Genomic DNA, 25,554 nt, shown 5'->3' with positions numbered 1-25,554 from the left:
GATTAATATAAATTGATACTATAACTTGTTTAGCAATTGCAGTAAAATGAATAAAGTTTAATTCAAACTGTTGTGGTAAAACTATTATATTAGGTCTTACTTCGATTTTGTGTTGAAGTCATTTATCAAATATAATAAAGTTAAAATTGATTACCTTTAAAATGTCATCTCTTCAAAAATCATCCTAGCTAGTGATTTATTTCTGTTGTAATTTGATCACAAAACTATGACACAATGTTGCATTCTTCCTGCTGCCTTAGTATAATTTATAAAAAAATTGTTTGAGTAGCGCCTAGTTTGGAAAATGGACAAGCGAACAGTTTGACCAGAACAGATGACGTACAGTGCGGGTACACAGCGGTCCCAACCATTACGGAGAAAACACCGGTAGGGGAAATCACCACTAGCAATCGAGACAAGGGTGATAAACAATTACCCCATCGTCTCGTCACATTAATGTACCACTTTTAAGGATGTATTCAGGTGATATTAGCCGGTATGAAACGGAAATCGTTGGAAAGGTAAGGCAGAGGAATGGTTCCTGCTGAGCACAAATGATTCACAAGAGACCGCTAATTGTTGAACCTATCTTGGCTTACTCCCAATGTCTAACTTGGCAATGCATCAGTTTTGAATACACCCGAAGAACTGGTAAAGTAAGATTAGAAGGAACAGATACGAGGAATGATTGATATTTTATAAGCCTCGTATTGAAGGAGGTACTCAAGGATATTCTTTTTAAGTCCTACTATTCTCTGACTATATAGGGCCGTGTACCCAAGGACTGGTCACATTTGGTTACATAATATCGACGAGGTAGCACTCTAAAGTCAACACGACAAGCGGCGTTTGCAAAATGGATAAAATCGGCGATAGAGCAGTGGTCCAATATTTCCATAGAGATATTTAACAACTAAGGATATCCATAATGATATGGTAGAAAAACTAGGGAAAGATGGTGGGTGGTGGAATTTTAGACCGGCCGACAGAGCCTTGAGGATGACCTCCATCCTGGAAGGCATGTCAATGTTGCAACCCCAGAAATGGTCAATAAACTTCATGATATTGTTATGTTTGTTGACAGACGAGTCACAGAATGATATTGGCAAATCACAAGAAAGAGTAAATTCCATTCTGACCGAGGATCTTGCCCGATGGGTACCAAGACTTCTGACAGTTGATCAGAAGCATACCAGGCGCACATTATCGCGTGGTGTAATAATAACCTTTCTGAGGAAGATCCTGCCAACTTTCCTCAGAGATTTGTCACTATGGGTGAAACGTGGATCAATCCTTCTACCCCAGAGGCCGATCAAAAACCGAAATAATGGAAGTAAATGTACCCTGGCTCTCCCCCGCCAAAGAAGACAAAGACTGTTCCATCAGCTGGGAAGGTTATGACCTCGGTTTTCTGGGAGGCACATTTTATTCTGTTGATAGATTATCTCCAAAAGGGACAAACAATCAATGGCACATACTATGCTTCACTTCTGAGGCAGTTACTGGAAAATATTAAACTTAAGCGAATCGGGAAGCTAGCTGAAGGTGAGGTATTCCATCAGACCAATGCTGTTGTTCACAAGTCTGTCATTGATATGGCTGCCATTCACGATTGTGGCTTTAAATTGATTGATGATCCGCCTTATTCCCCTGATCTCGCTCCATCAGACTTTCATCTATTTCCAAAATTGAAAACATCCATTTCATGCACCCATGTTCAGTCAGATGGTTACGTCATACATACAGTGGATGTCTTTCTATAAAAGTGGCATTGAGGATACTGAAGGGGATTATGTTGTTAATTTATACAGTATGTCCATCAAAATTCAATTCTCTCAATATAAGGCTCACAACATATCAAACAGCCCCGTACATGTACGATGTAACCTCTGACCAACTTAAATAATTAGTAAATAATACCAAATACTGAAACTGTACAACTATATAAATCAGTATGATAGACTGGACCTAGTCACGCTGCCCTTGGTCAAGTCACGCTGCCCTGGACCTAGTCACGCTGACCTTGCCCAGTTACGCGGACCTGGACCTAGTCACACTTGCCTGGACCTAGTTATGCTGCCCTTGCCCAGTCACGCGGACCTGGACCTAGTCACACTTGCCTGGACCTAGTTATGCTGCCCTGGATCGAGTCATGCTCATCTGGACCGAATACGCTCACACGGACCTAGCCACACTCACCTGGATCTAATTACTCTCACCTGTACCGAGTCACGCTCACCTAGACCTCATTATATTTGTCGCCATATTTCAGTTTCCTCTCGCCTGGAAATGCTTTATGTTTGCCTGACTAGTATTCAAATCTAAAGCACATTGGAAACTGCCGAATGATGCAAGTGTGAAAAGGCAAAAACGTTATTTGAGAATAACATAACCTGATCGTCACATGTACTATATCTCTTATTCCTCCCAATAGAACACATTGAACATCTCATTGTAATAATTCTTTTGATGAGCTGAGTTGACTTATCTCAGTCAGAGGTTTATGTTTTCCACATTTAAATAAATTTGTCACTAATTTGAAACTTGTAATGTATCTTTGTTCTTGGTTTATGGGATGTCCTCTTTGTTTCGAAGATTGTATGCATCGCTTCTATTTTATCATTTCCGTTCAATAGGCCTTTTCTTTTTGTCTTCAGATGATTATTTGATTAAGAATTTTCACTCAAACAAAATTCAATACCCGTTACACAGTCGAGACCTTCACTCGCACTATCTCACTTCTTTGAATGAAGATCTGTGATCCGGTATTATGTTATACAATGTACGGATAATGCAGCGTGTACCTAGACCTCGCCATCTCAAAATGAAATGGCTTCAAAATCTCTCGAATTATGGGGTCTAGCCGTAAAACTAAGCTAAGTAACAGTACTTAATATCTTTCATAACACTTTCTGTATAACATTTTCTGTATATATCATGTTACCTTTCACATGTTATTTACAAATGTGCTTTACTATAAGTACTATCATCTAATGTTATTAAAGACCACTTCATTGTTCAAAGCTTTATAAACTATAGTAAAAACATCTACATGAGAAGGAAGTTTGAAAGTAAATGGAGAAAATGGAAACCTATCCTGGAAATGTAGTTTATCTTACAATAAATTTTGTTTTCCCTACTATACACGCTAACCCCAAGTCTCGACATTTGGCTTTAACTGTTTATTTAGTTTTTCTATTTTTTATTTATTCATCTAACACTTACAGAATATACCTGGTAAGTAAATGTGTCTCTCTCTCTCTCTCTCTCTCTCTCTCTCTCTCTCTCTCTCTCTCTCAGTTGATCACTTTATTTGAATGGATATATTAGATATATGTCTCTTTCCCTTTAATGTACATTGTATGTGTGTCTGGTTGTAATGTCTATGTAGTGAGGGTGTATGTGCGTGTTATGTGCTTGTGAGGTGAATGAGTTATGAGTGTTTAGGTTGTGTGCGGGTATGTGTGGTTGTGTGTGGAAGTTATACATGTTAATCTGCTTTGCAGAAATACTCATGGCAGTCCATATGTTCCTTACTCCACAAACATCATATGTTTGTTTATGTTTGTTTGTTTTTTTTAAATTTATTTTATCATGACTTATGAGAACTTGTGATGATGTTGATGATGACAAGGATGAGAAAAAGATTATGATGATTATGATGAAAGATTGCGATGATGATGATGATGATGATGATGAGACAATAATTATGATGATTATGATGAATGATTGTGGTGATGATGATGATGATGATGATGATGATGATGATGATGATGAAAATGAGGATTGTGATGATGATGAATGTTGATGATGATGATACGCTCTGGTTAATATTAAACAAATAATAGACGATAAATGAGAAAGATGATGATTTTGATGAAGGAAGGTAATAATAATGGAATGAATTGTATACTTGTATGTGAGTGGATATAACATGTATATGTTTTTGTCATCAAATGCTTTTGAAAATAAAAAAATAATTAAAAAAAAATAAGTACTATCATGTACCATGCTTTCCGAAAATAACCTCTTGTTTCAAAAAGGAAATGTACACGGCCGTTTTCAAAAGCATCATTTCAACAACAAAAATGATTTATGAAAAACAAACCCATATGTTACCGGTATTCTATTACTAAGTGATTTTTTGAATGCTACCTTTTAACGTTTTTGATAGTTCGGTGTTTTTTGCATTTCTTAGTAGTGGGCGTTCTAGTGATGGTTGACCCTAAGGAAATACCGAGCATAACATAATATTATGTTGATATAATGTTGACTGTTGACAGTAAATATGGAGTGTGGAAAATATGGAGTGTACTTAATTGCAATGAATATAAGGTATGATGAGATCGTCATGGTCAACGTTTGTTTTAAGCTAGTGAAAAACACCATGCATATATCTAAAAGTAAGGAAACAGGAATTTGTGCAATTTTATCTTTGTTGTATTTCATCTTGTCTCTAATCCTGTTTAAGGAAATACCAATTGATTTGATACATGCACTTTATCTGTAGACATAGCCGAGTTCACGTAGCAATAACAAAGATCATTAACTATTGGGTAGGCATCAATGTTGAGAAACAAAGACTTTTGTTTTGTTTTCAGTTTTTTTTAGATTCTTAAACTATGATGGAACTAATGGATTTAATCTACTCGGAAAGTGCATCTTGCCTTCATGTTGACGTAGCCTTCAATGCCAGTTACCACGTGTCTAGAAGAACAATGGTTTTATAGAGAAACACTACGGGAACATGCTGAAAAACTTGTTCGTAAACCATCTTAATGCAACTGTTGTGGCGTTTTCTTGTAAATGCAATGGCTATGATTTGATGTGTGTGGAATGTCTTGCGTTGGAGAAAGCATGACAGTGAACTGCTACCATCACTAGCGAGACTTAACAGCTGTATGATGGAGTGTCAGACCCGTTATCTATTCAAAATAATTTACAAGGTTGATAGCAAAGTTATTACTTATACATTTTATTATAATTCCCTTACAGACACCAATTACTCTAATATTGCTCAGAAATAAAGTAATTAACACCAACCACCGTTATCCTTATTGTTTATTTAAATCATATAATCTAGTTGTGTCCTCAAAGTACTCGATATACTACCATAACCAGGCATACCCCTCACCGTGCTCATAGAGTATAAACATCATTATATCAAGCCTCATGGGTGAAATTTGTCTGAAGAAAAAGTCGTTTGCTACCAAGTGATACGCATCGATTTGGAATACACATTTTCATTTCCGCAGATAACATATAAATTAAAACCATAGCTTAGTTATTATGTTTATAATTATTTTAGTTTACATCTGCTTTATATTATGCAAGTGTTTATTGCTACATATATTTTAAATGGCTTTGCCCACCTTATACACTTTGTACCATCTATTCTGTATGAAAAACATAATAAATCGATCAGTAACAGAAAATATTGAGTAATGCATTATTACAGAATCAATACTTTCTGGAGAATTGCTTCGTTTGTATTCTTCACAGCTCTGAACTAAATTTATTTGTCACACTGAGTTCAAGACACTTTACGAGTGCCAATCTTGCTGTTTATCAAAACAATTCATTATCATTATTTTTGATGCTCATTAGAGAATACTTAACGAGACACATACCCCACCGTTCCATGGAACTGTTCTACAATAAAAGTTGTTAATGAGGTATCGCCAAACCAGAAGGTACAATGACAAATTCTTATGCTGAGCAACGAACTTTTGCGGTAGCACCATTACTTTCATTTTTCACATTTAAACATTGCACTTGACTGTGGATGTTGGAAATTTCGAATAAGTCTCAATTGTCTTTCAGAAACCAGGTGGCTTAATTCTTGATATTTCTTTTCAGTAAACATAATATGTTAATGAATGTGACCATGGGGTCTAAACGAGCTTTCAAAGTGAAATGAGTTTTTTTAAAGTGAAAAGAATGGTCAGTTATGTCTTAAAATGATATACGAGGGCAATAAATAGTGGAACTGACTATACAAAAATACACCAGGGTAAGAAATAGTGGAACTGACTATACAATGATACACCAGGGTAAGACAAAGTAGAACTGACTATATAGTGATACACCAAGGTAAGAAATAGTGGAACTGACTATAAAAAAATGCACCAGGGTAAGAAATAGTGGAACTGACTATACAATGATACACCAGGGTAAGACAAAGTGGAACTGACTATACAATGATACACCAGGGTAAGAAATAGTAGAACTGACTATACAAAAATACACCAGGGTAAGAAATAGTGGAACTGACTATACAATGATACACCAGGGTAAGACAAAGTGGAACTGGCTATACAATGATACACTAGGGTAAGTAAAAGTGGAACTGACTATACAATGATACACCAGGGTAAGAAATAATGGAACTGACTATACAATGATACACCAGAATATGAAAAAGTGGAACTGATTATACAATGATATCCTAGGCCAAGAATAAGTGGAACTGACTATACAATGATACACCAGGGTAGGACGACAAAGTGGAACTGGCTATACAATGATACACCAGCGTAAGAAAAAGTGGAACCGACTATACAATGATACACCAGGTTAAGAAAAAGTGAAACTGAGTATACAATGATACACCAGGGAAAGAAATAGTGAAACTGACTATACAATGATACACGAGGGTAAGAAATAGTGAAACTGACTATACAATGATACACGAGGGTAAGAAAAAGTGGAACTGACTATAAAATTAACACCATGGTACTAACAGACTGGCACCTTGCCTAAAATACCATAAATGGGCTTACCTTACAACTGTATGAGAAAAGATATGCTATTTGACTGGACAGGAATCTTACCAGGGTATGTAGAGGAAATATATACATGTAGTACGTTTGCTCATCTAATCAAAGACAGTTTAAGTGGGCTCATTCCTTTTTATAAATATCACGGCCAGCAGAATACTACTAAAAGCAATTCACCAGTAAAAGAGTCAATTAACATAAAACATCGAACATGGCACCGCTACATGGAATCACTCTAATGCTTGTGTTTGGTAAGATGACAAGATGGCACAAACCAAACCGCTCAATAAATACAATTTTTTTTTTACAATCACTGTTGGTATTGGCAGAATAGCTGGGAATTACAAACAAAGCAAAGGAGGACACCTAGATGTCGTGTACATGGACTCCTTAAAAGTTTGTTGATAAAATACCACATCGGTAACTACTAAGCAAACACTTAAACGATACGGCTTAAGCAACCCAGTAGATACATGGATTCAAACTATTCAAATAATTAATGTTAGCGAGTAATTTTCAATTTCGAATAATCGAAAACATACATGTAGCCAATGAACACTGGCATCCCATAAAGAAGCGTACTTGGCCCGATTGTATTTGTAGTATATATAAATGATAAACCCGAAATTCCAGAATTGCAGTCTCCACTATTGCCGGACGATATAAATGATTTATATAAGCTTCAACAGAGATCAGAAAAATGGTTAGTAAAATTCCATCCAATCAAAAGCACGGTTCTTCCATCAAATCCAAAAAAGATATGCTTCATGAAAGGAGCAGCAGACGAACAAAACCTGGAACATATAGTATCTATAAAAACATTGGAAATGTCATGACACATATCCAACTTGGAGTGACAATTACATATTAAGATGAACAAAGTGTTTAAACTACTATTTGAGGCACTTGTTATAATTTTTGGTATAATTTTGAATATGCTTCGGGTGTACAGAGCCCCTTCAAAATCTAAGATATTGGTTTTATAGAAAATGGCAAGCGGAAAGCCATGGACCTTGTATAGGGTCTCAAAAACTACACGTCCTGAGAGGCTACAACGATTAAACCTACTTACTCGAAAACCGTCGGATTCAGTTTCGAGTAACAAATAGACAGTCGGAATAATTTGCCGCATAATGTTATTGACGAAATTTATGTTAAACAATTTTATTGGACAATCACTGACAATGTTAATTCAAACACTGATTTATAACAAACACTTTAATTTTAACGGATCCAATCACTTGTCATTTACTTTATTTTAAAAAGATTAATTATTGTTATATTTATTTAATATATACATAAACACTTTTAGCTTGCTTGCATCACATATCTGATAAAGCATAATTAAAAAAACCCAGCGGAATTGAAGGAATCAATACCATCGTATGTCTACAAACAGAGCGATATACTAAGTCCGAACATAAGAATAGCATAAATCTTATGCAACGTTAATTTTTTGAAAAGAATTTTCGATTTACAAGGGATTGAAGCTGTGATGTCTGGTCGACTTCAGATTCAATTTCCGTTTACATTGCATTTGGGATACGATGTCCGTTTGACTTCAGATATAATGCCTAGTTTACAAGGTATTGGGGCTACGATGTCCGTTTGACTTCAGACTCAATGTCCAGTTTACAAGGCATTGAAACCACAGTGTCCGGTTTAATTCAGATTAAATGCCCAGTTTATAAGGCATTGAAGATACGATGTTCCGTTGACTTCAGATTCAATATCTAATTTACTAGGCATTGGGGATACAATACCCGGTTGATTTCTGATTCAATATCTAGTTTACTAGGCATTTTGAATACGATGCCCGGTTGATTTCAGATTCAATATCAAGTGTACTTGGCATTGGGGATAGATGTCCGGTTGACTTCAGAGTAAAAGTCCAGTTTACAAGACGTTGAGCATACCATGTCCAGTTGATTACAGATTGAATGTCCAGTTTACTTACGAGGCATTGAGGGTAGGATGTCCGGTTGACTTCAGATTTAATGTCCAGCTTACCTCTTTTTGGAGAATAACGGTTTAATCATATTGTGAAGACTGTAGACATCGTAGCCATGTGGAAACCCGGAATAATGAAGACTCAAACCCAGAGCAGATTAACAATGAAGTATTTAAAGGTGAAACATTGTTTCAATTGTCTTAGAGTTAATTCCACAATCTAATTAAACTCATATCTCACTTCAAATGTTACATATGGTACAAAAGAAGATCAAATTTCGACTAACACTGGTCACTCAACAGTTTGAGTGATTCGATGGTACACAGTTAACAATATATAAGACATGGTCAACGTTGTAGACAAATATGGAAGGTTTGGCATAATAGTCGTGGGTTGTATGGACCTTTCTGTGAGTCGTAGTGTTTTCTGCATTATTAGAATTACAATACTCTTAAATGGGAAAGATAGAACATTTGCAGTGACTTCAATGGTGTTCCATTATGATCACATACAGTATATGCTCTAGTAAGCTAAGTCACATAAGTGTCCGGGATTACGAACTGACTTCGAGCTCATAAAGTCGACAGACTTTGATAAACGTGACTGCCTCTGTAAATGGCAGGAGTGGCTCTCGTACCCGATTTCCTCCCACGACATGATCAACTGTGTTTCCGGTCTCTCGGGGCTTAGATCGGTATACTGTCACAAGGAACACCAGTTTTGCATGCCAATCCACAATATTGACAATCAAACAATCAAATGTTTCATATGGTTGTTCCTAAATACAAGTAATCATATATTTATCCTAATTGTTGTTATATTGATTCAGAGGTATCCATTGAAAATTGTGGCAAAATCTTTAGGTTTACAAAACATATTTTGATATTTCAAGAATGCGTTTTATTTGAGAAATAAATTCACTTTAGTTTAAAAGAAGTTATATTAATAAAGAAGTTGTAATTGTAACTCGAAGGTACTGTAATAATGACTCCCTCTGATTCCAGGATTTTAACATTAAGCATACAATACATTTTGTATATTTCTGTCAATGTTTAGTGTGTCTGGTTGTCATCAGTGAACGACTAACTGAAGTGAAGTCATATATTTGTCGGGCAGCACGGGGTGGTATATGTAAGGCAATAATTGTGTATGTTATGCGATTTATAAATGACATGCCGAATTTGTACACACTTAGCTATGACGGTTACAGTTTTATTAGTACGAGATTGATAAATTATGAACTGACAATAAGACAATTATTGGTCAAATAGCGGTTAACACGGTGACAAAAGTTAAAGTGATAAGCGTGGGAGACGGGAAAAGGAAGTTGAAGAGCAATACCATGTGCTAAGTTTTCAGCAATGTTATTTTCCTAAGCTTGAGTTAGTTGGCTGTTACATATATGTATTTATTTATATAATATATAACCAATATATAACTTCAGAATTCGCTAATACTACTAAGGGTTTCTATTAGGAAAGCTATCATTATTCATCATACACCCAGGTGTGACTACTTAATTAAAAGATAAATGAAATGTTCTTTCTGTCTTTTAGGAAACGATTATTCATAGGTGATGATATGGGCCAAAGTGTCACTCTGAGTAAGTTTGATTCTTTGGACTTGTCAGTATGGCTGTGGCAAATAAGGAAACGTCCAGTATTTTAACAGTATGTCAGGGGTAAATAGGAAAATGTGCAGTATTTTCACAGTATGTCAGGGGTAAATAAGAACAAGTCCAGTATTTTAACAGTATATCAGGGGTAAATAGGAAAATGTCCAGTATTTTTACAGTATGTCTGTGGCAAATAGGAAAACGTCCAGTATTTTCTAAGTATATCTTGGGCAAATAAGTAAACATCTTAATGCACATTACGTTACAATCATGAGTTAAAGCAATATCAACAAAATGAGTTATTACATTATTAGCAAGATTAATGGATACTTAACCGCATACTATTAATAATTCTCTATATATTCTGACACCTTTAACGGTATCTAGCCTGTGTCTCATACCTTTTAACTTGATCCGAGGCTTTCCTTTTTATAGAATCTGTAAAACTGTACTTAAAGGAGATGTATTTATCAATAAAATCGTATTCAGATATCACCGACGTCAATTTTTCTTGGCGACAGAGCAGAACAACGTAAAACTGATGCGATGTGTCACTTTAAACAATAACATAGATGGTGTATAGGTAGTTTTCTCAGTTTCTGATTGTTTTGAATGTTACCATGTACATTATTTCAAACTCAAAATCATATCACTTTTTACACAACGTAGATTCTGGTTACTATACCAGTGGCCAAGTTCATAGAAATGGAAAACCTTTATCGCTAAAGATGAAAAATTGTTTTGAATATTGAAAATGTTTTCGGCGTCGTCATCATTTAAATGTCGAATCCAGGCACTACACATGCTTGTGATGACATTGATTACCAATCTTACGACCATTCCCACATATTGCGATTATTTCCCATTTACTTTTATCAAGACTGAACATATAATATTCATTCTGCTATGTACAATGCATTAAAATGGATATACTTTCAGAATAATTTTCAGTAAATGCATCATTTTAGTTTTACAACAAGCGACTATGTTATTGCGAGTTAAACGCATAGACTCTTCTTTATACACAAAAACATCGTCTGATTATATTGATATAACTGCATAATGTGAAAAAAGTATTAAACTTTCTTTATCTTCAATATTACGCAAAAAGTGCGTTTTTCGTACGTTGATAATTGGCAGGTAGTTATAATCGATACAATAATGATTTGGCGAGAAACGATCGCAAATATTTCCTTAATAACGATTATGAGATTGAAAACAAAACGACGTAAGATATCTTTTTAAATTCATGCAATAGCCTTAAGAGTCATTTCTCTGAAAACTTGACACATGATTTTCGCTTGAATATCGTACATTCTATGACTTTTCAGTTACCTAGTTTAGAAACGAACTAGTGGTTACTGTGTTTCATTCAGTTCATTGCGGTAGTTTTCTGTTGCCGGATCACACTTTCTTAAACCCAGCCTTACATTTTTGATGTACAGATATAGAGAAACACTTGATAAAATGAAGTATTATATAAAAATATAAATACTAAATCACCACGGCAAGACATAACAACCACTCATCACAAACTAATTGGCGAAGTTGTGAAGAGGCGGGTGTAGTTAAATAGATCAGAGTAGGACGAGACGAGAAAGGTGTGTCAGCCCTTATTTAGATACCAGATACCACGTAACTACTGTAGATAAAAACACAATCAAGTCTACCTTATTTACACACTGTGGCATGCAAGGTACAAATAAAACATAATAAAACTTTGTTTATGTCTTCCAAAAGAGTAATTAATACCTATAAAGGTGTATGGGAGCATGCATTATACATCGTCGGTGTACATGTACTCACCTCAAATCAAAAGGGTTCCGACGATTTTCAGGGAAAAAAATAAAAATTTAAACTTTCCTGTGAGCACAGAAGTTTTAAAAACACGTATATTACAGGCGCTGTTGTGGTAGCGATCGGTGCTGGACCACTATGTAACGTCGAGGGCTATATGTTCCAACACACGATCGATCTACGGCCGTCCTGAAGGTAAGCTGAAGAGATATGACAAGGAATACGGAGATTCTCTCTCTGGTTTGTCAACGAGATCAAATGTTGTCTGTCAGTCATAGGGCAATGTCTTAACTGTCATCTTTAGAAGAAAAGATGGATGATAGACAGATGATAAGGGACACTCACTCCAGAACACCTAACAAACAGGTGACATTAAATCAGGCATACTAATTCGTGAGACAACAAAGTCGTCATGTTTTACACTGACGATATAGAATTGTTCATGATTCTTTAAGATTTAAATTTCAGAAACATACTTTTGATTGATTTAACTTGCGGTTCAGATTAAAAGTTTAAATGTGATTGATGCCACAGTGGCATTAAACCCTGATTTAAAAACAGGCATCTTTGCAAATATATTGATGTACAGTCACAGGTATGTAGACAAGTTAACGAATGTTTATTTTTATTGTACAAAAACAACAAAATTGCTAAATTATGTTTAGAAAATTGCAGTGTGGTAACACCTAATTATAAATCTTTTGCGATCTTTCTGATACGCAGAATAAAAAGTCTATAACAGAGATGTACACTAATAGTCTCTTTGAGATTCTGACTTTAACTGATTATTTTTGTACTCTAACGTTTTACGTTTCAAAGACGATCATTGCAGTTTCCTGTGTAACTCATTGGCAATATCCGCGCGAAAGCCATCGTAGACGACATTTCCGCAGATGAATAGAGCATTGTCATAGAAACCGGGCTACATCGGTACACATCACAAGTACTATAGTGACAAATCGTCCATGTCACATCGTAACACAGGAGAATGGCTGCCAGAAAATCTTCTGGTTTACATTCATAACAACTACCTTGAGTAATCAGGTTATTGAAGTGTCATTCTTTATTTGGTACATGCATGTTATACACGAGAAGGACTTATGCTACAGAACCATTGATTTCCATACATTACATAACGTTTTATTTGATATTCCGGTCAATGATTACAGTACAATTCGTTGAATTATGCATTTGTTTAATAAAGTATTCATCTGTGATGGTTAAACAGAAAATAATACGTCATTCATTACATTACCATCAGTTGTAATCTTTTAAACCCACATTCATGTTGATTCATTATTGTATTGTGTATACCTATCTCCTGTAAACAGCTGTACCATCAAAGTGGTATATATTCTCCAACGTTGATATTTACTCCTGTATTTTACCCGATCATTTGAGTGTTATAATTGCATGTATGGTTTGTACCTGTAGTACGACTGCATGAACTATTTCTTCCGTGAAATATGACTGTTTGATATATTTTGTCCATGTAGTATGACTGTGATATATTTTGTCAGTGTAGTATGACTGTGTGATATATTTTTTGTCCGTGTAGTATGACTGTGATATATTTTGTCCGTGTAGTATGACTGTGATATATTTTGTCCGTGTAGTATGACTGTGATATATTTTGTCCGTGTAGTATGACGGTGATATATTTTGTCCGTGTCGTATGACTGTGATATATGTTGTCAGCGTAGTATGACTGTGATAAATTTTGTCCGTGTAGTATAACTGTATGATATATTTTGTCCGTGTAGCATGACTGTGATATATTTTGTCCATGTAGTATAACTTATGATATATTTTGTCCGTGTAGTATGACTGTGTGATGTATTTTGTCCGTGTAGTATGACTGTGATATATGTTGTCCATGTAGTATGACTTATGATATATTTTGTCCGTGTAGTATGACTGTGTGATGTATTTTGTCCGTGTAGTATGACTGTGATATATTTTGTCCATGTAGTATGACTTATGATATATTTTGTCCGCGCAGTATGAATGTGTGATGTATTTTGTCCGTGTAGTATGACTGTGATATATTTTGTCCATGTAGTATGACTTATGATATATTTTGTCCGTGTAGTATGAATGTGTGATGTATTTTGTCCGTGTAGTATAACTGTATGATATATTTTGTCCGTGTAGTATGACTGTGATATATTATGTCCATGTAGTATGACTTATGATATATTTTGTCCGTGTAGTATGACTGTGTGATGTATTTTGTCCGTGTAGTATGACTGTGATATATTTTGTCCATGTAGTATGACTTATGATATATTTTGTCCGTGTAGTATGACTGTGTGATGTATTTTGTCCGTGTAGTATAACTGTATGATATATTTTGTCCATGTAGTATGACTTATGATATATTTTGTCCGTGTAGTATGACTGTGTGATATATTTTGTCCGTATATTATGACTGTATGATATATTTTGTTCATGAAGTATGACTGTGATATATTTTGTCCGTGTAGTATGACTATGTGTCAGGTAACGTGGCGGTCCGAATCATTAGTGTTACTGCCGTAGTGAGGTAACGTGGCGTTACCGCGGGACTTGATCCGGAACGTTTGAATGCTAAATATTAATATTATTAACATTAGTGTTACTGCCGTAGTGAGGTGACGTGGCGGTCCGAGTCACTAGTGTTACTGCCGTAGTGAGGTGACGTGGCGGTCCCAATCACTAGTGTTACTGCCGTAGTGAGGTGACGTGGCGGTCCGAATCACTAGTGTTACTGCCGTAGTGAGTTAACGTGGCGGTCCGAATCACTAGTGTTACTGCCGTAGTGAGGTGACGTGGCGGTCCGAATCACTAGTGTTACTGCCGTAGTGAGGTAACGTGGCGGTCCGAATCACTAGTGTTACTGCCGTAGTGAGGTAACGTGGCGGTCCGAATCACTAGTGTTACTGCCGTAGTGAGGTAACGTGGCGGTCCGAATCACTAGTGTTACTGCCGTAGTGAGTTAACGTGGCGGTCCGAATCACTAGTGTTACTGCCGTAGTGAGGTAACGTGGCGGTCCGAATCACTAGTGTTACTGCCGTAGTGAGGTAACGTGGCGGTCCGAATCACTAGTGTTACTGCCGTAGTGAGGTAACGTGGCGGTCCGAATCATTAGTGTTACTGCCGTAGTGAGTTAACGTGGCGGTCCGAATCACTAGTGTTACTGCCGTAGTGAGGTAACGTGGCGGTCCGAATCACTAGTGTTACTGCCGTAGTGAGGTGACGTGGCGGTCCGAATCATTAGTGTTACTGCCGTAGTGAGGTGACGTGGCGGTCCGAATCACTAGTGTTACTGCCGTAGTAAGGTGACGTGGCGGTCCGAATCACTAGTGTTACTGCCGTAGTGAGGTGACATGGCGATCCGAATCACTAGTGTTACATGTACTGCCGTAGTGAGTTAACGTGGCGGTCCGAATCACTAGTGTTACTGCCGTAGTGAGGTGACGTGGCGGTCCGAATCACTAGTATTACTGCCGTAGTGAGTTAACGTGGCGGTCCGAGTCATTAGTGTTACTGCCGTAGTGAGGTAACGTGGCGGTCCGAATCACTAGTGTTACTGCCGTAGTGAGGTAACGTGGCGGTCCAAATCACTAGTGTTACTGCCGTAGTGAGGTAACGTGGCGGTCCGAATCACTAGTGTTACTGCCGTAGTAAGATAAGGTGGCGGTCCGAATCACTAGTGTTACTGCCGTAGTGAGTTAACGTGGCGGTCCGAGTCACTAGTGTTACTGCCGTAGTGAGGTGACGTGGCGGTCCGAATCATTAGTGTTACTGCCGTAGTGAGGTGACGTGGCGGTCCGAATCACTAGTGTTTCTGTCCGTAGTGAGGTAACGTGGCGGTCCGAATCACTAGTGTTACTGCCGTAGTGAGGTAACGTGGCGGTCCAAATCACTAGTGTTACTGCCGTAGTGAGTTAACGCGGCGGTCCGAGTCACTAGTGTTACTGCCAGTAGTGAGGTGACGTGGCGGTCCGAATCACTAGTGTTACTGCCGTAGTGAGGTAACGTGGCGGTCCGAATCACTAGTGTTACTGCCGTAGTGAGGTAACGTGGCGGTCCGAATCACTAGTGTTACTGCCGTAGTGAGATAAAATGGTGGTCCGAATCACTAGTGTTACTGCCGTAGTGAGGTAACGTGGCGGTCCGAATCACTAGTGTTACTGCCGTAGTGAGGTGACGTGGCGGTCCGAATCACTAGTGTTACTGCCGTAGTGAGGTGACGTGGCGGTCCGAATCACTAGTGTTACTGCCGTAGTGAGGTAACGTGGCGGTCCGAATCACTAGTGTTACTGCCGTAGTGAGGTGACGTGGCGGTCCGAATCACTAGTGTTACTGCCGTAGTGAGGTAACGTGGCGGTCCGAATCACTAGTGTTACTGCCGTAGTGAGGTAACGTGGCGGTCCGAATCACTAGTGTTACTGCCGTAGTGAGGTGACGTGGCGGTCCGAGTCACTAGTGTTACTGCCGTAGTAAGGTAACGCCGCGGTCCGAGTCACTAGTGTTACTGCCGTAGTGAGGTAACGAGGCGGTCCGAATCACTAGTGTTACTGCCGTAGTGAGGTGACGTGGCGGTCCCAATCACTAGTGTTACTGCCGTAGTGAGGTAACGTGGCGGTCCAAATCACTAGTGTTACTGCCGTAGTGAGGTGACGTGGCGGTCCGAATCACTAGTGTTACTGCCGTAGTGAGGTGACGTGGCGGTCCGAATCACTAGTGTTACTGCCGTAGTGAGTTAACGTGGCGGTCCGAATCACTAGTGTTTCTGTCGTAGTGAGGTGACGTGGCGGTCCGAATCATTAGTGTTACTGCCGTAGTGAGGTGACGTGGCGGTCCGAATCACTATTGTTACTGCCGTAGTGAGGTAACGTGGCGGTCCGAGTCACTAGTGTTACTGCCGTAGTGAGTTAACGTGGCGGTCCGAGTCACTAGTGTTACTGCCGTAGTGAGGTAACGTGGCGGTCCAAATCACTAGTGTTACTGCCGTAGTGAGGTGACGTGGCGGTCCGAGTCACTAGTGTTACTGCCGTAGTGAGGTAACGCCGCGGTCCGAGTCACTAGTGTTACTGCCGTAGTGAGGTAACGAGGCGGTCCGAATCACTAGTGTTACTGCCGTAGTGAGGTGACGTGGCGGTCCGAATCACTAGTACTAGTGTTACTGCCGTAGTGAGGTGACGTGGCGGTCCGAGTCACTAGTGTTACTGTCGTAGTGAGTTAACGTGGCGGTCCGAATCACTAGTGTTTCTGTCGTTGTGAGGTGACGTGGCGGTCCGAATCACTAGTGTTACTGCCGTAGTGAGTTAACGTGGCGGTCCGAATCACTAGTGTTTCTGTCGTAGTGAGGTGACGTGGCTGTCCGAATCACTAGTGTTACTGCCGTAGTGAGGTAACGTGCCGGTCCGAATCATTAGTGTTACTGCCGTAGTGAGGTAACGTGGCGGTCCGAATCACTAGTGTTACTGTCGTAGTGAGGTGACGTGGCGGTCCGAATCACTAGTGTTACTGCCGTAGTGAGGTAACGTGGCGGTCCGAATCATTAGTGTAACTGCCGTAGTGAGTTAACGTGGCGGTCCGAATCACTAGTGTTACTGCCGTAGTGAGGTGACGTGGCGGTCCGAGTCACTAGTGTTACTGCCGTAGTGAGGTGACGTGGCGGTCCGAATCATTAGTGTTACTGCCGTAGTGAGTTAACGTGGCGGTCCGAATCACTAGTGTTACTGTCGTAGTGAGGTGACGTGGCGGTCCGAATCATTAGTGTTACTGCCGTAGTGAGGTAACATTGTGGTCCTAGTCGAGCGGTACCGTCGCAGTTTCCTAACACTGCGGCCTGGGTCACGAGCGTTACCGCCGTAGTAAACTAGGACTTTGGCTAGAGTCAAGAACGCTTCCGCTGTAGTAAACTACATATAGAACCACGGCCCGAATCGTAAACGTTATCGCCGTAGTAAACGTGAACCACGGACCCGAATCGCAAGCGTTACCGCTGTAGTAAAGTACATGTAGTACTGTGGTCCGAATTACGAGCGTTGCCGCCGTTGTAAATTCAGTTAGACATACGTGTAGTCTTATTTCATCACTACAGCGTGTTGGATAACTGTTCAACAAGGCATGTGGCATGCTTGCTATGTAATGATGTAGAGGCAAATGGAAGGATCAAAGTATACTCGATGAGGCATATGAAGTCAGAAATTACACAAATCACTCGCAGTTTTATTCGATGTAGTTGAGTGTAGCTAGATAAAATGTTGATATCAACAGGTAAGGAAAGGTATCCCCTTAAACCCGAATAGCTAAATCCCCATTACACTTATTCATGTTGCCACTACGTCCGACCAAATCCTGTAAAAATGAAGGATGTACAATTAAAAATGTAGTGTAAACGTAGTAAGAACGCAATAGGTACAGACATGAGGGGCGTGGACGAACTTTGGACATGTTAAAAAAGGTTACTTGGACATGGTGGAATCAGGACAAAAACCTAATAAGGTCGACGCAGTAAGGACGACATTGGCGTATTGATGACGTAGTCAAATTAGGTTGTCTTTCGACGTTTATGACACGCCCACAGCTGGTTCTCATTGGTTCTATGACAGTGTATATACTCAACGGGTTCTTTATATATTCAAAACGCACTTTTCTTGATGATGAGAGGAAAAGAGAATAGAAGACGATATTGTCTTTTAAATTCACCCTTGATTTTTCGTTGAAAGAAGACAAACATTTGGTCATTATGATCGACTGATGACAGAAAATAGCAACAAGTGAAAACATACTGATTTGTTAGGGGACGAACACAGTGTGAACTTTGAAGACGTGTAGTACACGTGCGGTTCGCGCGCAGAAAGATATGTTTGGTCGTAGAAAGAACGAAGTAAGAATGCATTACGCGCGGCGCATGCTTGATCATGAAAAGGAATTAGTGGAGACGTGTTGACGCAGTAAGAACGCGGTAGGGACGTACTGAGGACGTAATATGAACGTGAAAACTGCATAATTATCCATTATGACCACATCCCCGCTGCGTTTCTCGAAGTTTTCAAGACACAGTACACTCTTTATATCCTTTATCTGAGTCACGGAATCCTGATTAAGGTTAATATGTAGATAAGTTAACACTAAGGTTATCTACATGCTGCCATATGGAAAAGATGCATTCACTAAAATAAACAACGCAAATAATAGTCACTTTGTGAACACTTTACCATTTTAAACCCGGTTGTACTGGTCCACTGTTGACATTTCTATTGAATCACAAAACAATTGGCCTTGTCCTGCTCTAGAAGGTGGCACACATATAAATTTAACAGCTAAATAATTATATCTGGAGGTACATTATTTAGACGTTTTAGTATATATTAGCGAGAACGTGCCCGATACTAATGACCTTGGTCTTACGGACAACATTAAAATAAAAACCTTCTCTGTATTTTTATTAGGTACTACTGTAGTTCTTTCAACATGTGGATCGTAACAGAAAACCCTATATACGTAATGTCAAATTGATAATTAAACCCCGCACCTCCTTAAGAATGCAGTGTCAGCGATAATAATAAAGTGTCGTTATCGGGGGAATGGTATAGCAGTATCAATATTACGTAGGCCTGATCACAAACCCGCGGTAAGTTACGTATTAATGTTTTATACCAACAATAAACACAATCATAGCAACTTCGACTGAAATACCAAAACAGTATTTCCTCGAAAACATTGATACCACTTTCCGACCTATATTGTCATGGTGATTGAAATAGTTTATCATTACACGGATTATAATGCAGCTTACTATTAATACGATCCTATTTCATGTTAATTTTCATAGAGTGATAAGGTTTGGTTGGTATAAAACGCAGAAGAAACCATAATAAGAAGCGAAGAATAATGTGAAAACAAATTGATTTAGCAGGATACATGATACATGAATACGTTCTTTAGGAAATTCATGATGTGTGTATACTAACATATATGCCTGCTTCAAGGCAGTACTTCAATTATTAAACATTTTGATATAGAAGTGTAACCTAATTTGTACAACAGGTTCGGGTGGAGGATTTTCCCCTGTCAGGGTACTAGGCAGAAGCTAAATTTAACCTTGGCAATTTTGTTTTATAAATACATTGCAGCGTTGTGAGCAGGATCATAAATATGCAGAACTTTCCCATAAGGTGCATAATACAATGTACATGTACATGTATGTTTGAAATTTCAGAACGGAACTTTATAAACATGTTTAAAAACTGTATTTTGCAAGCTAAATAAAACAAAACTACCAACATAGTCAGCTTTTGCCGATATACAATGTATGTCAAATGATCGTGAATATAATTATTACGTACTATGTAACATGAAATGTGTGTTGTATATAAATGTTAAGCGCATGTTTAACCCCGAAGGTCAAGTCGATCAAACGCTTCTTTGTGTTTATTGATAATTCATGGACAAACATTATGCAATACAGTAAATACTACACCATAAAAATGATCTAAATTGAAGAATGGTAATAGACATTGTGTTTACTTACTACCATCATTATGAAACGTGAGGAAATAACATTTTCGCTCCATTTCACTTACATGTATAACAAGCAAAGTATTCTAACGGCCGTCTTTATAGGAGAATAATGTGAAATTTAAGACACGAATAAAAGAGCTACTACACTAAAATAATCTCCCAGATTGTTTGTTTCGACATGTAGTTTCTTAAAATCACCAAACATGGGTAGATGCTAACAGTTTCGTGTATAGAGTTACTTTGTGGTAAGAAGTAGCATGGAGTAATTCTAAGTCACGCAAATAACCAAACCTGACAGGAGCATTTATTTGAACGTATTTGACATTATGTAAGTATATACGTTTATTTTTGTTTAGATTTTGAAATGCAAATAATGTTTATGAATAATAAATACTACTCAGATATGGCATAAAGGGAGGTATTTCAATAAATAAAGATGCCCCTATGTCATACTTTCTAATATCTAATCATAGCGAGAAGGACACTTTTAAGACAAATTGTTAAACTAGGAGTTTGGGGCCTTTCTCATAAATATGCATAGTTTACCCTAAACCCAGCAGTTGAACATTTTCCAAAAAAAACAGTCTTTTTGTAATGCCTAGAAATCTTGATAATGCTTAAAAAGAACATTTACAACCGCCATTTGCATTTTTAGGTCGAAATGGAATCAGTGTTTAGGTCAAATCTGGCCAAACCAAGGTTCCTATTGTGTGCTTTGGACACTTGTGAGATAAACAGCATAGCTATTTTGTGCAATATATGTGATACAAATGAGCTAGTCAACATCAAGGTCCATGGTATGCCATGATACATACAAAAAGATGATTAAGTTACTTCTGGTAAATTGCACGATAGTAGAATGTATAGGCTTGTGAAATATCACTGTTTTTACAGGGTTTGCTGTTTAGATACCCCTTAAGCATTAACAATGAATACACATTTACAATGATTACACATTTACAATGATTACACATTTACAATGATTACACATTAACAATGAATACACATTTACAATGAATACACATTTACAATGATTACACATTTACAATGATTACACATTTACAATGAATACACATTTACAGTGAATACACATTTACAATGATTACACATTTACAATGATTACACATTTACAATGAATACACATTTACAATGCTTACACATTTACAATGATTACACATTTACAATGAATACACATTTACAGTGAATACACATTTACAATGATTACACATTTACAATGATTACACATTTACAATGAATACACATTTACAATGATTACACATTTACAATGATTACACATTTACAGTGAATACACATTTACAATGAATACACATTTGCAGTGAAAATACATTTACAGTGATTACACATTTACAATGAATACACATTTACAATGATTATACATTTACAATGAATACACATTTACAATGATTACACATTTGCAATGATTACACATTTACAATGAATACACATTTGCAATGAATACACATATGCAATGAAAATACATTCAGCAGAATAAAGCTATCAATAAAATTGATTATCCTTAATATAAAATACATGCATACACATACACATACACATACACATACACATACACATATACATACACATACACATACACATACACATATACATACCTGAACAACGGGTGTCAACGATCAATCATTAATTCTATTTTATAACCAATTTTACACAGTTACATAAACGAAACCATCATATAAATTGAAACTTAAAAAAAATAACCAGGACTAAATATAAACAAAAATATAGGTTTGCATGGAGAATCCTGAAAAAATAGAAGAGGGAAAAACCATGTTCAGGAAGAATAATCTCTTTTGCTTCATAACTTCAGGAAATTGTAAGGTCTGTGTTACCAGTTCCGATCAGTCCTTCAATGTAACCAGCTTCGTATCAAAAACAACATTAGTCAGCCAACAGAGGATCCTAGGTTGTTCCCATGAGTATGCAAATAGTATGTTGGACGATCTGGTCACCACACTCAAAATAGATGTTGTCAATCAAATTCCAATCTCAATCATTCTAGCGATTTCATTATCGCTGTATTTTATTAGCCCTACTCGTATGTTTAACGAAATATGCTTCTGTATAGTTCACCACTATGCACTGATATCATCGCTTGTCTTTCGTGGAAAGGAACGCTCTCGTTACAAGAGCACAAACACGATCGTTAAGTTTGACATGGGGAATGGTAGTGTAAAACAAACGTTTCGATGAAGGAAACATTTTTATTATTACCATTAGGGAAAGGTACTTTAAAGAAATTACTAAAATTCGACTGTCAGCTCATGATTTAAATGTAGAAAAAGGTCGTTATCAAAATATCCAGATATCCATACAATTATTTAACGGGCAAAATACCACAGAATTAGAAAAATTGGCCAAATACATAAAAGTGGCAAATGTCAAAAGAGCTTCTTTCACATAGTTATGCTCTCCGAGTACATTGTCTCTGGCACGAATTTATGTTTTTTGTGTGTTTTGTCTGATGTTGGCAATGTTATGTAAAATTTGTATATTACAATGTATGTACATGTATATGATACTGATGAGTCGGAAGACTCAAAGTCAATAAAGAACTTGTAACTATTATAGCGGATGTTCTAGATAAATTAAGAGATACAGTGTATTTGAGTTTTTCTAAATCTAAATTTCATTAATTTCACTTCTGTTGTAAACAACATCCAAATAGGACTCGACCCTGACTTAATTTTACTAAGGATGATAGAAAGAAGATGTACGTAACCGCAAAAGTAAATAAAGCCAAATTATTTTAGTATATAGTGTATGCCATGAAATATCTGAATAACTTTGAAACAGGAAAGCCACTTCCAATGAACTGTTATTGTTGGGTAGTAATAGATGCGACGGTGGTTAGGTATCAATGTATATACACTATTTTAGATACTCCAATTAGTCGCGCATATCTGATATGGTGTTAAATCAGTATTCATATATTTCTCTTAAACCTGCAGATAGTCACATAGACGAGAGTGCTACATGCAGCCACGGAAGAGAACCTCACGGCCGAATCATACATGCTACCCTGAAGTATCGTATAATGGAACACAAACGCGAGCTATGGGCGTACCAATGTAGTAAATGTAGACACGGCAGTTCCATACTCGTCACTAGGGGTTTATTGTGTCGTTTGACGAGTCCTTGAAAGGTTATTATCGATCTGTTTGGTACCTACAGATACCTACAACACCTCCATTCCAAGAACAGACCTCGATAATGGTATACATCTTCTTGATACGAAGTTTACAATTAAAGAATGTTTATTATAGTCGTATATTTTGTTTGTAATTTTAGTTAATTTGCTATGAATTCACCTCAATGCGGAGTGTGGTGTGTGTGTACAATTACATGAACAGTATATCTTCTTGTTTCATCATGTACTTCACACGCTTCGCTAAACAGAGTCCTTTATTTTCTTCATAAAAGAACGATTTGTTCGAAAAAAAAATACCGGAGACATTCCCTTTCTGCTTTAATGTCAACCCTACATTTTCTTACCGCATTTAATAAGGATTTGTATATTTACATCGCTGTAAATTACATTTAAAATATTTACAAACATTTGACAATTTTCTTCCAGGACTACTTAAACAAAGGATGTTTTCACGAATATTGCTTGACCTGAAATAGCAGTCAAAAGAGAGTTCGTATGTATTTCACAGGAGATGGTAACGGAGTCTATATTCAGAAACATATTCTTGTTCGTGTCTTCTCACGATTATAGCACTTTTAGTTGTCGGTATAAGTGGGGAAATGGTCAACTGTCATCAAGAGAAGTATGATCTGTTGTAATTAAGTGTTTTAGGTGTGGATCGTGCGTATGATCAAATCCTAGTACAGCGACCTAACCGACTTACTTTGGACGATATCTCAGCATGCAATTATGATCTATATTGTTACGATGCAGCGAAGCATGCGCACTACAGACACTACACGACAGGGGTGAACAGAATGCTTCATAGTAAAGTCTGTCGCTAGGAATTGAAGCATATTGAGGCACCAATGGTACTCGAGCGTCCGATTCTTTTCCTTATTCATTTTTTTATAGCCATGACCAACATTATGTTATTCTGATCACGCTCCTCGTTAACAGTTCATAGAGCCCATACGGCATTGCTGGCCTTTCATCGTTGAAGAGGCACATGACTAGTTTGTTTCTCCTTTTTTCATTTCAATATGATAATTCTGCTTGAATGGAGAACTTGCCCGGGAATTAATAACCTGTTCCTTTTCAATCTGGCTATGGGTTGTTTTACTGTCCCGAAGTCCACTTATTATAGCAATAATATTCTTCATAGCGAATGCCAATTAAGTTCCCTGTATATGTAAATAAATGGTACCCATGTTGTTTGAATTTTGATGAACACCGGTTAGTTTGAGCGCTTACCTATGGACATTTTCGTCCACTCTACGCAGGCCTGTTAAAGAAACATATTTTTTAGAGAGAATATCATGATCACATTTGGAAATATTCTATTTCCATGCGCGATATGAAGTCAGACGTGTTCGATGATTCGTCTTTTTGTGTTTGCTCACGAAAACTCGAGAGATGTTTTTAAAAAATCCCACATGTAATGAAAATTCATTTAGATCCTACATACACATGCATTTATATGGGAATGACATGATTATATTTCCTGTGAAACGAGAGAGAGAGTACCGCCATTCCGTTTTACTCCCCATTTTGCACTTCAAACGCTTCGCTAAATATACTGTATCCTTTATTTTCTTGATAAAAGCGCGATTTGTTCGGAATAATTTACCGTGTACCAAATGTAGACGGTGCATTTAAACATTAAACTGTTTTCCGTATAGCATATGTCATGGCTTATAATAAGTTAAAGCGCTGTCGTCTTTT

At 37.5% G+C, this 25,554-nt stretch overlaps 1 protein-coding gene across 1 annotated transcript in view; it reads right to left on the bottom strand.

Annotated features, from left to right (window-relative positions):
- The window catches only part of LOC117325218, a 78,578-nt gene extending 66,224 nt beyond the window's left edge, over window positions 1-12,354 (bottom strand). Inside the window, exon 1 of the mRNA XM_033881307.1 lies at window positions 12,152-12,354. The gene's annotated coding sequence lies outside the window, so the exon portion shown is untranslated. The remainder of the gene's footprint in view (window positions 1-12,151) is intronic.
- Window positions 12,355-25,554: the final 13,200 nt, after the last annotated feature.

The sequence above is a fragment of the Pecten maximus genome, chromosome 4, assembly GCF_902652985.1.
Source record: "Pecten maximus chromosome 4, xPecMax1.1, whole genome shotgun sequence".
Lineage (NCBI taxonomy): Eukaryota > Metazoa > Mollusca > Bivalvia > Pectinida > Pectinidae > Pecten > Pecten maximus.
The sequence above is the reverse complement of the archived record's forward strand: the minus strand, read 5'-3'. Positions and strand labels throughout refer to the sequence as shown.